Below are 14,059 nucleotides of genomic sequence, written 5' to 3'. Positions count from 1 at the left end.
TAGAAAACAGTTACATAATGACAGGCTCTGCAAAAACTATTCAGGTGCTACATAAAAAAAGTTACATAGTGCTTTGGCATTACTTGGCTAGCACATGCATGCCAGACCTGTGGCTGACACCACAAAGAAATTATATTGTTATAACTGCCCCTTAGCCATCACGGTTTTCCATCTCAACAAATAAGTGCCTGCTCACACCTAAGCCACCTGAGGCCTGTGATGCATACCTGAGTCTGCTGATACACTTCGGGAAGAATACCAAGATAATCCTACCCCCTAAACAAAAAAAGCATCACCAAAACCAAGAAACACCCTCGAAAAACTTTCAAAATCTTAATTTCCAACCTTGAAGAGACATATAAACATATCTACACAAACCTCAAGAAAAGTTTCAAAAGCATCTAAATTACCTAGGATATGAAGTCATCTTTTTGTGGCATACATATACATATTTTTGTAGCCATACATACCAGAAGTGACCTAAGTTTATGTTTTCAAGAATGCAATATATGATCAAGACTACCGACACTACAAGGTTAAATACTCTGGTGAAATGTATCATTTCTCTTTTCTATTTAGTACAGTACAAATATAATTAGACGAATCTTGAAGTATACCTGTGTCTGGCACTGGTTTTGTTTGCAACATGTTCTTGAAATTTCTGAATTGTCTGACTAGGAAGTTAGGTTGTGCAGCTGTTTCTCATTGTGGTTCCACGCCTCAAGCAGCCATCCCACTGTGTGCAAGAGAGAATAGTCTGACAAATACAGGGAGCTTTTACCAGCTATTAATTTTACATCTGTGTAACTGAGCAATCCAGCATACTCTCTCAGAGGCCTGAGAGCCTCAGAGGCAGCAAGACTAAATATTTCCTAGTCAATCCACTTCTGATGGAAGTCATTTTCTATACAATACAAAGAGAAGGGAACTTGGAGGAAACCCGAAAAAGTAACCTATGAAATACATTATTGAAAAATCTCAACTTTAACACAAGCCATATTACAGCTGTGCCTATTCTGAGTCTCCAAGTAATTATATGCAATGAATGACTAATGTGTTGGAGGAACATTTATTAAATCAAACTGTTTTTCCTGGTTAGCATGTTGTATAATTTATATTATATAGCACTTACAGGCCACAGAGTCATTATGCAAATTAGATACAAGTAAAGAGACAGATTTTTACAGTCAGCACTAGGTAGACCACTAACTTCAGAATAATCTTAGAAGCTTTCTCATTGCTTGGACAAAAATAAGAAGTCAATCTAGGAAAACCAGTATAGAGTTGGTGAACTACAAATACTTGCTTGCCTTCAACCAAAACAAGATATGGGAGAGTAGAGACAGGGAGGACAAAGTACTGAAAAGTTCATTGGTCGTCTTATTTCTGAAAAAGACAAGTCTTCTGAACATATTAACCTGGATGTTAAAAATTTACTGCATTTGAAGCTGTAAAAATCAGTTTAAATTAGATGAGAATGCCACATCACATGATGTCCCTATTTAAAACTTTAGCAGTCTCTTGTGCACTTACTGCATTACCTTAGAAGCAGCAATGCTTAAAGAAATGATCACGTTGTGCCAAAATTATATGCTCTACATAGGTGTTGCATTACTGGTAATCAGCAATCACAACAAGAAACTTATACGGCATTTCAAATAACCTTTACGCCCTAAAGTATATAGATATATATAGAAAGATAGATTTATTTATTTTCTTAACTGCAAAGAAGTAACGGTTTTCAAATCAGGCATTTTGGTACATAAAGTCAAGTGCTGCTAATTAAGAGAATGAGTGATGAATTCCAGCCTCGTTCATTAAACAAAATTGCATTTAACTGGGATCTATTAGATGGAATCCAGAGTTTGAAATAAAGGTTATTCTATTTTGAAAAGCTTATAACACTTTTATAATAAAAATAATACTTTCCTGATCATAACAGATTTAAAACTTTCAAAGCATTTTACAAATTAAAACCAGCCTAAATGACCTGTCAAAGTATACATAAAGAACCAATAGCAGGAGTCTGAAGAAGTTGCAGGTTTCTTAAGGCCCAGGCATCACCACTTTTACTACCAGATCTGCATACCTGGGTATAAGAGCAGGGAAAATAGGGCCATACATCAAACAAAATAAAGCCCTCTCTCCTAAATTACTTTCTTTCCTATCAGGCCAGCAAAACTACAGAGATGGATTCTCCCAGAAATAAAATTTACTAATAAGTTTCTTCAGCTGAAATTGTATCTTTCATTAATGAGAGTGAAAACATTTCACAGGAAACAATTTTTTATTTTTTTTTTTAAATTGGAAGTGGTGGTTATACTACTTAAATAATTGGAACCAACAGGACATACGACCAAGTGACCTTTTAAATTATTTGACAAATATCTTTTCTCCTCACTTTTCAATTTATGTGTTATCTGTGTTAAACTAGATTAAGTAAAGTGAAATTAGAACATTTCTATTAAAAACTCAGACCAAACAGGAACACTATTTTTAATTTGTACTTTGACATAAACTAGTGCATAGACACACACTTTGCATTAAGACTGTTTTCTATTCATCTAGTTTAAATTTCTTTTAGATTAAACCCAGCTCAAATGCAACTCCATTCAGGTGTCTATACTCAAAACTTGCAACGTACCTAGATAAAGTTAAAATGGATTTGATCACTTCAACTCTATTTTGAGCATAGACAAAGCTTATTATAACTTGATAATAAGCCAAACATTATTTTAAGTCACAAAAACTATTTTGGAAGCACAGCCTCATGGTTAAAGCATGAGACTGAAAATCCAGACATTTTTAAATAGAAACCAATTTCATCACAGATCACTGAGTGACTCTGGGCAAGTTAATTAACCTCCCTGCAATCTGTGAAATTGGGATAATACCTACCTTGCAGTGAGGCTTAATTCATTAATGCTTATGAAATGCTGTGAGATCTTTAGATGGATATACTACAGAAATACAAACAAGCTTTGTATTTCAAACCGTACTTTGGAGCATAATTCCTATTTGAAAACACACCTCACTCTCAAGTAAAACATCAGTTTGTAAGTACTATGTGAGTGACTTCAGGTGCACTGAAAATAATCCAACACCATATAGAAATCACAAGCAAAATAACAAAGTCTACATATTACATGTCTTTTCCTTCAACTACACACAGAATTCTTACTCTGCATTTATAGAGCTTATCAGATACTCATCAGCTGCAACTACATACATTACAATTAACTTTGAAGAGGTCCTCAGAGTCTGCCAGTGCACCAGAATTCTTCTCAATTCACAATCTAGTTCTGACGGCAAACCTGTAAAGCTCATTTCCAGTATAGCTCCAGTGCAAATATTAAAACATTTCACTGTGCCTTATTTTTTTATATTTTGTAGCCCCCTGATTCTTATCTGCCATCAAAAAAAAAAAAAAGAGTGCAATAGGAAGTAGTTCATTCCAAGAACTATGAGGTTAGACAACGAAACCTGAATGAATGAGGTAACTGGCAGTCATCAGAAGAGGTTACCAAGTTATTCAGGCAGAATGGGGCTTTTGAGAAGATGCAGCAAGTATTATGAGGATCAACATTCTTTCCTCCAGCTGTCATGGTTGGCAAATTCTTGGCAGCATGCTTGGACTTTGAGCACTTAGCGATCTCTAAGTGAAATATGTTTTATGACACAAAAAATTCTACAAAGCTTAAAATTGAAAAGTAGTTTCAAGTCCCACCCCACAAACACGTGTACATCATTTCTTTTATACTGCTTGCTCTCTTTAATTAAAACATGCTCTTCTGCTTCAAAGCCATTAATGCCTGCACTTATTTTCAGTTTGGTTTGTTTCTTTTTATATTCCCAGTAAGAACAATGATTTTTACCTCCTTTATTGCATAACTACAAGCTGCTGCATAACAGGATATATTTCATCAACCTCAGTGTTTCACTGAGCCTTCACAATCTAACATATTTAAGATCTGGAAAAATGTCTATAATCCACTAGGTCTGCCTAACTGCCCGCTGCCCCAACAGCTGCTAATAAATACATTGCATATGGGTCACTCAGCGCATTTTTAATACTTTGACATCCGTACTGAAGCTAAATTAATGAAAGATGGTTTCGTATAAAGAAGAACACATCTAGAATGATTCATTATTTAGATGAAAAAAGATTTTGTTCAAGATTTTCTTTTCAAAAGGAGACTCCATGGGAACTTCATGTTTTGGCCCCTTAAAAATGTCAATCTTCTTTTAACCTTCTGATAACAATTCCATCTGTCAAAAGTTTCAACGGCAACAACAATAATATTGCTCATGGCAATACTTTGTCACTTGTATATAGATAAATCTATTAATCAAATTAAAAGCAAAAACATTACAATATCATGTTACAACTACTGTGGTATGCTTTAAATAAAGCTCCTGAATATCTTCAGTCTTGCAGAACATAGATACCAAAAGAACCCCAAACCAGATGCAACGCTTCTGGTACAAATAGGAATATTTATATTGTCAATCATTAAGATAAAGATTGTTAACACCACATCTTTATGGCTCCCGTGAATGTATCTCATATAGTTATCCTTTATCATACAGTTTGCACTCTTTTTCTTAATGCTTTTCAGAAAGTTTTCTTTAATGTATTTTAATCAGCTATAGAATCCAAGTATGCTAATTCAGGGAACACTTTCAAACATTTTTGTGATGTCTTCTAGCAACCATTTTTGTGCTTGTCCTTCAATCACTATGACAAAAGGCCTGAGAACAAGTAACTGAGGCCACAAAACCATTACCGAATTCTTCTAACAACTCACTGATGCCCCACTGCAGGATTTATTTCCAGAAATGGCAGATACACAAATTGTTTGGCCATGTGCCAACATCTTTGAGCCCAATCACTAAGGCAGCAATAGAAAAAAATAAATAAATTATCAAAGAAGCAGCTACTATTTTACTCCAAAGTTAAGGAGTGTATTTTCTAAAATGAAATAGTAATAAGAAGCTTGGCTTGATAGACAGGTCCAGTAGGTTTTTGGTCTACTGTTTAGTACTGCGAAAGCTCATCTTAGCAACTATATTTCCTGTTTTAAATATATTTTAATGGGACTGTTATAGGAAACGGCAAGCGAAACTGCAGAAAAACTGAATGGCGGCAACAATGCTGCTACTTAAGCTTCCCTCTTTGGCAGTGTGTACTTGGAACATTATCAAAATAGAAATACAATGCTTTTCCATGTATTTGGAAAAGATTACAGGAAATATCATTATAACGTAACGTACAGATCATCATATACTACGCTGTTCTGCAGTCCCTCCAAAATATCACAGGCATCCATGACCAAACATAGTTTTGTAATGTCTAAGAGGTTAGAACATTTAGATAAAAGCATCAATCTTGTCAGAGAAGTGCAACCTGTTTTATTTATTCTTGTACACGTCTCTCTTCCTAAAGAACATTATGCTTCAGAGTTAATCTTTTTATAGTAAGTGTTTACACCATGCATATTAACTACACCGATGACAAACCTTTTCCTCAAGCTTGGAAGCCTACAAAAAATTCCTATAACTCAGATAATTTTTTGTGTATCTTTGCTGTTTCCATTCCTTAAGTACCATTTCAGAGCTTTTAAAACTACACACACACCCCCTTAAAATGACAACACAATACTGTGACGCTTAGAAATACCAGTGAAGCAATTACCATTCTTTAGGACTTGATGACTCCTTCCTTGGCCTACTGAAACACAGTTTACAGTAAACTAATTTTGTTAGTGATTAAGGAACATTAATAAGGAACTTATTCCTCCGTAAGTCAAGAGTTACTGAATACGTAAATGCAACAGTGATTGATTATAAATGCATAATAATAATCTGTCAGCCAAAGACAACTGAACTGCAAAAATACATCATTAAGACTGTTGGGAGTTTCTACTTCAACTCTCTTCTGTTGGAAAAGTGTTTCAAGCAAATTAAATACTTGGCTGTCTATTTTTTTCTTTTCCTTGATTTCTTTCCCCAGTATTAGAGGAGTACGAACTTCAACTGTTTATTCAATGGCCAAGAATTTTGGGGACTTTGCTCCTAAAAAGTATAGGTTTTCGACTCAAAGGTGTTAAAAGGTGTTAAAATTTCTTTAAAGGTTAAGCAGATAACAAATAAGCAAATCCTGTGAACTTGCATACAAGCAGAGAGAGCTCAATAAACTGAAGGGAGTAAGGAATTCTTTGACAAGAAGTAAAGGTAGAAAGAATTTTCTCAAAATAGCATTGTTAAAGGAAACTATAATGTCAGTAGTCTCTTTGGGTATTTGTATCTCAGCTTCAGAAAGTTACTTCAGGAATCATGCACTTCATGTATTTAAAGTGTTATCAATATTAGAATTTGAGGTTTCTCTAAACAAAGCATGTCTAATAGTTTTTCAGGCACTTCTCTAAACTTTAAACAATCACCTGTTCAACTGTCAAAGTTATAATAGGATCCCCTGCTCTCAAGAAAAGGCAGCAAGACTATCTCTAGTTCCATAGTAGTATTAAGGCAATTTTTCTCAGCAGAATGAGTTAGTTTTCAGAAAATTTTATATATAAATCACTGATTTCTTAATCATAATAATATGATAAAATAATTTGCCTTTTCATTTGAAGGTCAGTGCACAGGCTTCAAAGCAACTCATACACTGATTTAAAAGAGGTACGAGTGGCAATGGACAATGAGATAGTGTATATAAATTCTGAAGCAATTAATAGTCACACTATTGGTGGGGGGGAACAAAAAACAACCCTTATTTCCAAGGGTTAAGCAAATGTTGCCAATTAGCCATTAATTATTGCAAAGCCACCCTGTACCTTATGATGGTTTGAAAGAAAGCACAGTCCGAGTGACCCAAACTAAGTGCAGACAATTTATGTGGAAAACCATTCAAGCCACTAGTAAGTTAGAGCTTTCATGAAATAGTAGGCAATGGAAATTACTTCTGTTGGGGTTAACTCCTCTGGACAATACAGCAATGTTCTCTTCATCTCAAAGACCTCTTCCATACTGCTCAGTACACTTGCAACACCCTTCCAAATTCTGTTTATCAAATCTCTACCCCTTCAAACAATTGCTGACCAAAATGTTTCTGAAACACATCTTTCATGAAGATGAACAAACACTGGGTTGGGAGGCACCTCCACAACAATCATGCAGCTTGTACAGGCCACTGTGCAGCAATGAACGGTGCTGATTCTTACTGTCTTCCCTCCAGCTATACATTAGAACCCCAATTTACTGTCAAATCCATCAAAAGGAAAAATTCTTTGGGCTTGAACTGATTGTTTTCTGAGACATCTTACAAGTGAGTTAAGATGATAATTAAAGAATTTATTACGTTCAACTAACTACTCATTCCAGTAACAATTTAACAGAACTGTGGTATAAATTTAGGGACATTTGTGCTATCATGAAACCAGTTGATCAGAATCATACTAATTCCTAAATGATTCTAAGACTAATCTCATTTTGCTTAAAACTGAGTAATAAACGTATTAAAATTTTTAGACTAATAAAGGTAATAACTTTATTTTCACTGTACTCTACAATTTTCTTGTACTCTAGACCAACATGTAAACATCTCTCAATATAAAAAGTAGGATTTAAAACTCCAAAACCTGTTAACATTAGTAAATGAAGCATATGTTTAGCTATGAAAAAAAATTACTCTGCTAGCATTACCTTGCTGAAGTAAGTCAAGTAAAAACATAACAAAAAAGTGGATTTTGACATTTCACATTTTGCTGAATACCATTACTGTACAGGCAATCACTGTCTCTTACATATAAATTAACAGCCTACCATCTGTCAAGTGTTCAGATAATCACAGGGTTTAATGCACGATATGTTTATTAGAATGCGACCTGACAAAAAGAAAAAGAACACAACCTAATTTGGACTACGAAATCTATGATCTCACTTGCAAATGACAGTTTGACAAGCTATTATTCTGCATTTTGGCTTCTACAGTAAAAGCAATTTTACGCATACATAATTCTATTAGTCATACAGCCAACTGCCTGTGGAAGATTACTGCAAACTATGAAATTTGCTTGGTCATTCAGGATTTTGAACTTACACAAATATTTGCACCATGAATAGGAATTTAATGATCTGTATACGCACACCTAGAAATAAAACACAAGTCACTACGCAAAAGAATCTTCTGTGATGCTACCATTAACTCTAACTACAGACTTCCCATGTAGGTTTTCAAGAAAGCATGCAAAAAGCCAAACCCATTAATTACCTATATATCAACTGACAGCTGTTTCAGAAGTATAGTGTACAGGACAGTTCTGTACCCAATCTGTTTCATAATGCAATGGTGTCATCTGTTAATAAGCACCATTAACGATTACTTTTATTCAGAATATTACTTACATACTATCTTTATGGCTTATTCCACTTGCAATACCTTGTTTTCACCAAGGTAAGCATTATTGACCATTGTCTCTACTCAAGACAACTAAAAAAATCCTATTACTCTCTCCTAACAGAAAACTATACCTGGCAAGCCTCATGCGCCCATGGTGCCCACGTTTTTCAATGACTCAGCTGCACTGTTATTGCTCCAATAAAACATATTTCCAAAAGATATCTTCTAACGTTTACTTCAAAGCGTAAAATACATGCTTGGGAAAGGTGAAATTATGTCTTCAGGAAAAAAAGCAAACAAAACATTCTAAGAAGGTGACACCACAAAAGCAAACGACTACAACAACAAAACAACAACAACAAAAAAGAGTTCAACACAGTTTTATTACTTGCAGAACTTCAGCAGGATAATAACTACGTAACAAGTAAAACCAACAAGTCAGGTAAATTACATCTCTACTTTTGTCTTCACTCATTCTCTATAGTTTTAACTTTCATGTTTTCTTTAGTCATGAAAAATTACGTTTTCCTGTCATGTTGGCTCAATACACTTGTGAGTCAGCGCACTGAAGCCTCTGCAATAGAGAATCATGGGATCAGCTTGGCACTATCAAACCCACAGAAATGAAATTGAAGAACAATGTGAGCGATTTTTCAAACTTTAGTTACACTACACAAGATCCCGCCTCAATAATAAAGCAGTGTGATCTTGCCTTTTTCCCAGAAGGCAAGAAAAATCAGATCATGGTTTATGCAAGTGACAGCATTTCAAAGTGTAATATCACTTACCACTATACAAAACAGCTCTTACCAGACTATTCTGATTACCAGATTCTACCAAAAGGGAAATAAAAAACAAGAACAAACCACAAGGAAGGAACATTTAGACTACCTTATTCAGGTTCAGTTTTACAGGTAGTAAAATATTTTCCCTGTTAAATGCCAGAAAATATCAGTTGTACAAGATAAACATCACAAAGTACCATTTTCCAAAGCACCTGAGCAACCTACAAGCCTTATTCTTGTTTTGAAAGATCACATAATCTAATTGCCGCTGTTCACCAAACTCTCAAACGTCTAAGAATGCAGATAGTGGGATTTATGAGACATGCTTAGCTGCATCATCTGAACCTATAACTACTCTGTGAAACTGGTTCCTATGTACTGATGAGCCTCCAAAATTGTCATCGTGGGGACGTTACTATGATAAACAAAGGTAAGAATAATCATGATACAATCTACTAATTCTCTGGATATCTCTTAGCGTGCAGCAAACAAAAGCATCTTATGTTAGAGTGCTCTACAAATGTTTACCCAGGGAATGACCACAGAGTAGCCATGAAGCAGTGAATTCAGGCTTTCTTATCGTTCATTGAATTCATTAGGTTAAAAAGTCTTAAAATTTGCTGAAAGTCAAGCCTCTCCCAAAACTGGAATTTAGGCACTTCAGTCAGTTGGGTATATCTGAAAAAATTTACCCTTAAATTTAACCATTTGGAACATAATTCTTCCCTAACAATAACTGACAACTCTAACCAACTTCAGGCTTTAAGAAAACACTGCACATCACATCCCAGCTTATGAAAGTTAAAGAATTACATAGAATTGTATTCACCTAGTTATAGTTATTAGGGTTTGACTCTTCAGGGCAGACTTGCATTGAGACTAACACCGAAGTTAGCCTTCTATGATGGCTGCTAATTGCTAGCTGCTGAAGTGACTAGAAGCAGATCTACATGACCACAGCTGCTAAATCACACCTGAACAGCTTTACTGGTGTACATGACACTCTGAATTGAATGTAGTTGGTCAGCTTTAAATAACTGTGCAGATGATGATTTTAAGTTGCAATCATTGGTAGGAAGCTGTGAAAATAACGACAGTCCCAACAGGATGTTCTAGAGACTCTACATCTCACTTCACACAAAATGCTTCTGGAATACAGCCTCTGCTGCACTTTTATAATCTACAGCTTGTGCTGGCAGAAGTAGGGCTGGGGCGCAGAGTAAAGACTTCTGGGTCAAAGCCTACTTGACTGGTGAAAGGAAAAGCTTCCCACAGGTGGTGGGCTCTCAGGTGAAGGAACAGCAGGAGCAGGACTTGCCAAAGATTGTTTACAGAAGACAGGTAATTTTGGCTGGGTCTGGAACAGTCACTTCTACTGCACTGCGAGGAACTTCCTCCAGCACCACCCCTGTACCAGCCACTTAAAGAAAGCACAATCCTGGGACAGGCTGAGCTCTCCAAAAGGGACTGGCACAATACCAGGACTTGTGGTGGAGGTACAGAAAGCATTAATGTCTTCCAGCATTTTCTGCATAGACCTGGCAAGAATCTCTCTTTATGTATACTAAACAAATCACCTATTTTCTGTTTAGAGGCAGCATATAAACTTTTTCTTTGTTTTGGGGTTTGGGTTTTTTTCCCTGTTTGTTTGGTGTTTTTTTCATTCCTGCTAGAGTTCTGCAGATAAAGGTCTATGGGTAAAGTTTAAGTATTTAAAACTATTTTCTTGTATTGGTATTTTCAAGTGAAGAAATAGTAAAAATGAAAGGCAAGGAAAAAAGAATGCATCAAAACACATCAAAAGCTACTATTTTAAGGACTCTTATTATTTGAATCCTGCAAACAAGGCTGAGAATGGGCTACAGCAATCTGGGATACTCTTACATGCTTCAGTTTCCAAAACAAAACACATTTAGTAAGATACTGTGTATACGTATGTCTCCAACGTTTACTTTTTTTCTACGCAACTAACACATCAAGATGCATTGCATTTACCTGTGGAAAGGTTTCATTTTAAAGATTCAGTACATCAACTTTTAATTTTCTTTTGTTCAGGAAAAAGAGTGTTTTCACAGGAAGTTGATCAAGTTTTTCTGTTTTAAGGTCAATTTGCCAGTTCTTTGGCCTGTACTATTCAACATTTGTATCATTATGATTCACTCATCTCACCTGTCTTCTGTATGCTCTCATGGGAGCATGAAATTGAATACTTTAATATCGGAATAATTAAATAATCAGAAAGACAATGTAAGTTTTCTTACTGAAACATTTAAAGTAATTTCTCACTAGGCCAAGGTCAGGTGAAGATGAAGAATAATGTCTGATTATCGCAAATCAACCAAATTACAAGACTAGCTGCTGACCTAGAGGAGTATATTACAACTACCAAAACAAGTGGCAATGAGAACACCTGCATGTACTATGTGAGGAAAATACTGTAGGTGAGAGGAAGAGAAAAACACTTTAAAAAGAGTATCTTCAGTAATCAAAGGAGCTTCATACTTCTCTTCCTCCCAGAATATTCAGCAAATTACATTTGCTTCTCTATAATAATTTCATGCCTAACAAGATCAGAGGAAATGATTTATTCCACCCCCAGTCTTCCTACATCTGTACGTCATCCTATGGGACACTGACTTTCTGAATTGCTTTTGGCCATCTGATATTATATTACTGCAGCCTTCAGCAGAAGGAGCCAGAAAAGAAAAAAAAAGAAAAAAAATCAAAATAATTACATTAATGCTGGGAATCAAAGTTTATTGATTTTCCCTTGAGCTATAATACCAAAAAGCTGGTTACAGAAGTTGCCAACTTATTCGATGATACCACCAACTCCTCCCCAAACTTGTCAAAATACCTTCTGAAAACATTCTCAAAAAAGTTTTTGATGTACTGTAATACATTAACTCTAGTTCATCTCAATGCTGAAGATAAACTTATCTGCCTCTGTTCATTCCACCTGCTTGTGCCTATCAAAACACTAAAAATCGCTGTCATAGTAATGAAAAAACCTTTCAAGGGTCCTCTGAACTGTCGCATTCTCAAGCAAACCAATGTCTCATTTTCACATCCCAAGTACATCCTACTTATTCTATAATACCTAGGAAAAGCTTTTATTACAATACAGTTCTAATAGAAGTAAACACCTAATACCCACATAGCAACTTGCCCTGAGAACTTAAGTTCATAACATGGTATTCTGCAGTATGAATGCTCCAGTGGATAGAATTTCCATGGCTCATTATCCTCTTTTTGGTTTTCACTCACACTGTCCCTCACCAAGCAAAGAGGGCTACCTATACCTGTATTTGTTCCAAAAGTTCTCTTTGAAATTGCAAATACTTCTTCCCTAGATGTCCTCCTTTGGAGAGCAGATTTCCTCTCCCAACACTTTTTCTCCTAGACCAATAGTGTCAAAAGCAACTTTCTCATTCCCTCACTTTTTAAAAATTACTTTAAGGTACAATGTGTATTTGTGGGAAGAGGGAAATAGTTTATTAGAAGGCTGATAATGAGAAAAAAAATGGCCAGAGCTACTTTTTCCGTAAGGGTTAGCAATGCAACTAAGATATCACCTCTAACAAAAGATTTGTACTTGTGTCATTCACAATACAGCTTATTTAAAACATACTGAAAAAGTACAATAAACAGATTCACAAGACAACACTGTTGTCAAGTTCTTGGAATACTAACAAAACCGAGAAGTATTTAATTAACTGGAAGAAGCTATAGCTAATCACTTTCTCTTTCAACATGACTGTGAGCACGCTATGGAGTGGTTACAGTAAACCTCTCCCTCCTAAAAAGGCTGGGGCTAAGAGTTATTCTTAAATCTAAACAAAACACCCTCTTCTGAAAAACATGCCATTAGAAAACCCATTAAATTCATTGTTCATCTTCACAGTTTTGGGTAAAGGAAAGGCGAAACTTCTAAAGAACTGAGTGAGTGAAATCCTTCAGCGAGATCTCCATTAATAAATCTGTTTCTTTTATTCATTAATATGGGACAAATCAAGTTTGTTAGTTTCGTTATCTGGTGATTGAATGGGATTTATGCCAGAACATGCTTGCCAACATATAATACCTGCCTGTCTGTAGCTTAACCTAACATGTTTTAGTCACAATAGATAGACCCTTTGATGTCATAGTGAACAGGCGCTTTGATACCTATCCACAATCAATCACTGAATATAAAATCACTCTGCATTGGAAAACTGCTTTGAAAGGTTGGCTTGAACATAAGATTATTCAAGAAAACTGTTCAAACAACATATCATGACACGACAGATGAGAAGAAACAGCTTTCAATAAAGGCAGATGGGGCACACCTCTTACAGATCAAATTGCCTTGCAACTGGTAACATTAGAAGGGACACCAGCAGATGGAACCAACAACCTGGTCAACTGAATTGGTGTCAGCGCCTCCCACTACAGGTGGGATCTCTCCCCATTTAGGCATCTATCAGTCCTGTGAGAGGAAGCTGAGATACACCCAGGGAGCAATATTCATATTAAATAGGACCAAATTCATGCGCACTTCCAAAGTGTAATCTGGTTAGCATAATTAAATTAGCTTTTGCCAGGTAGGGGAAAATTAAAACAATTAAAAGTTTAAGTTAGGAGAGGCAAAAAAATGCATTGTAATACTCTCCAGTCAATTTAGAACAGTGTAGTTTTAAATACATATGAAAAGGGCAAGTCCTTTTTAGGACTTTTCAATGTTGTGCAGGCTTAGAGGTCAGCAAAGATCTTCCTGGAAGAAAACTAGTTTGGAAAACTATTTAAACATCATCAATAGCAGAAATTTGCATCACCTAGAGGAAAATACTAAAATACATGTTTTGAAAATACTTAAATAGCATAAAACATATTA

The 14,059-nt window shown here is 35.6% G+C and overlaps 1 protein-coding gene across 11 annotated transcripts in view; it reads right to left on the bottom strand.

Annotated features, from left to right (window-relative positions):
- Window positions 1–14,059, bottom strand: part of FHIT (fragile histidine triad diadenosine triphosphatase) — a 627,817-nt gene that overhangs the window by 585,368 nt on the left and 28,390 nt on the right. The gene's annotated exons all lie outside the window — the stretch shown is intronic.

The sequence above is a fragment of the Phalacrocorax carbo genome, chromosome 6, assembly GCF_963921805.1.
Source record: "Phalacrocorax carbo chromosome 6, bPhaCar2.1, whole genome shotgun sequence".
NCBI lineage: Eukaryota > Metazoa > Chordata > Aves > Suliformes > Phalacrocoracidae > Phalacrocorax > Phalacrocorax carbo.
The sequence above is the reverse complement of the archived record's forward strand: the minus strand, read 5'-3'. Positions and strand labels throughout refer to the sequence as shown.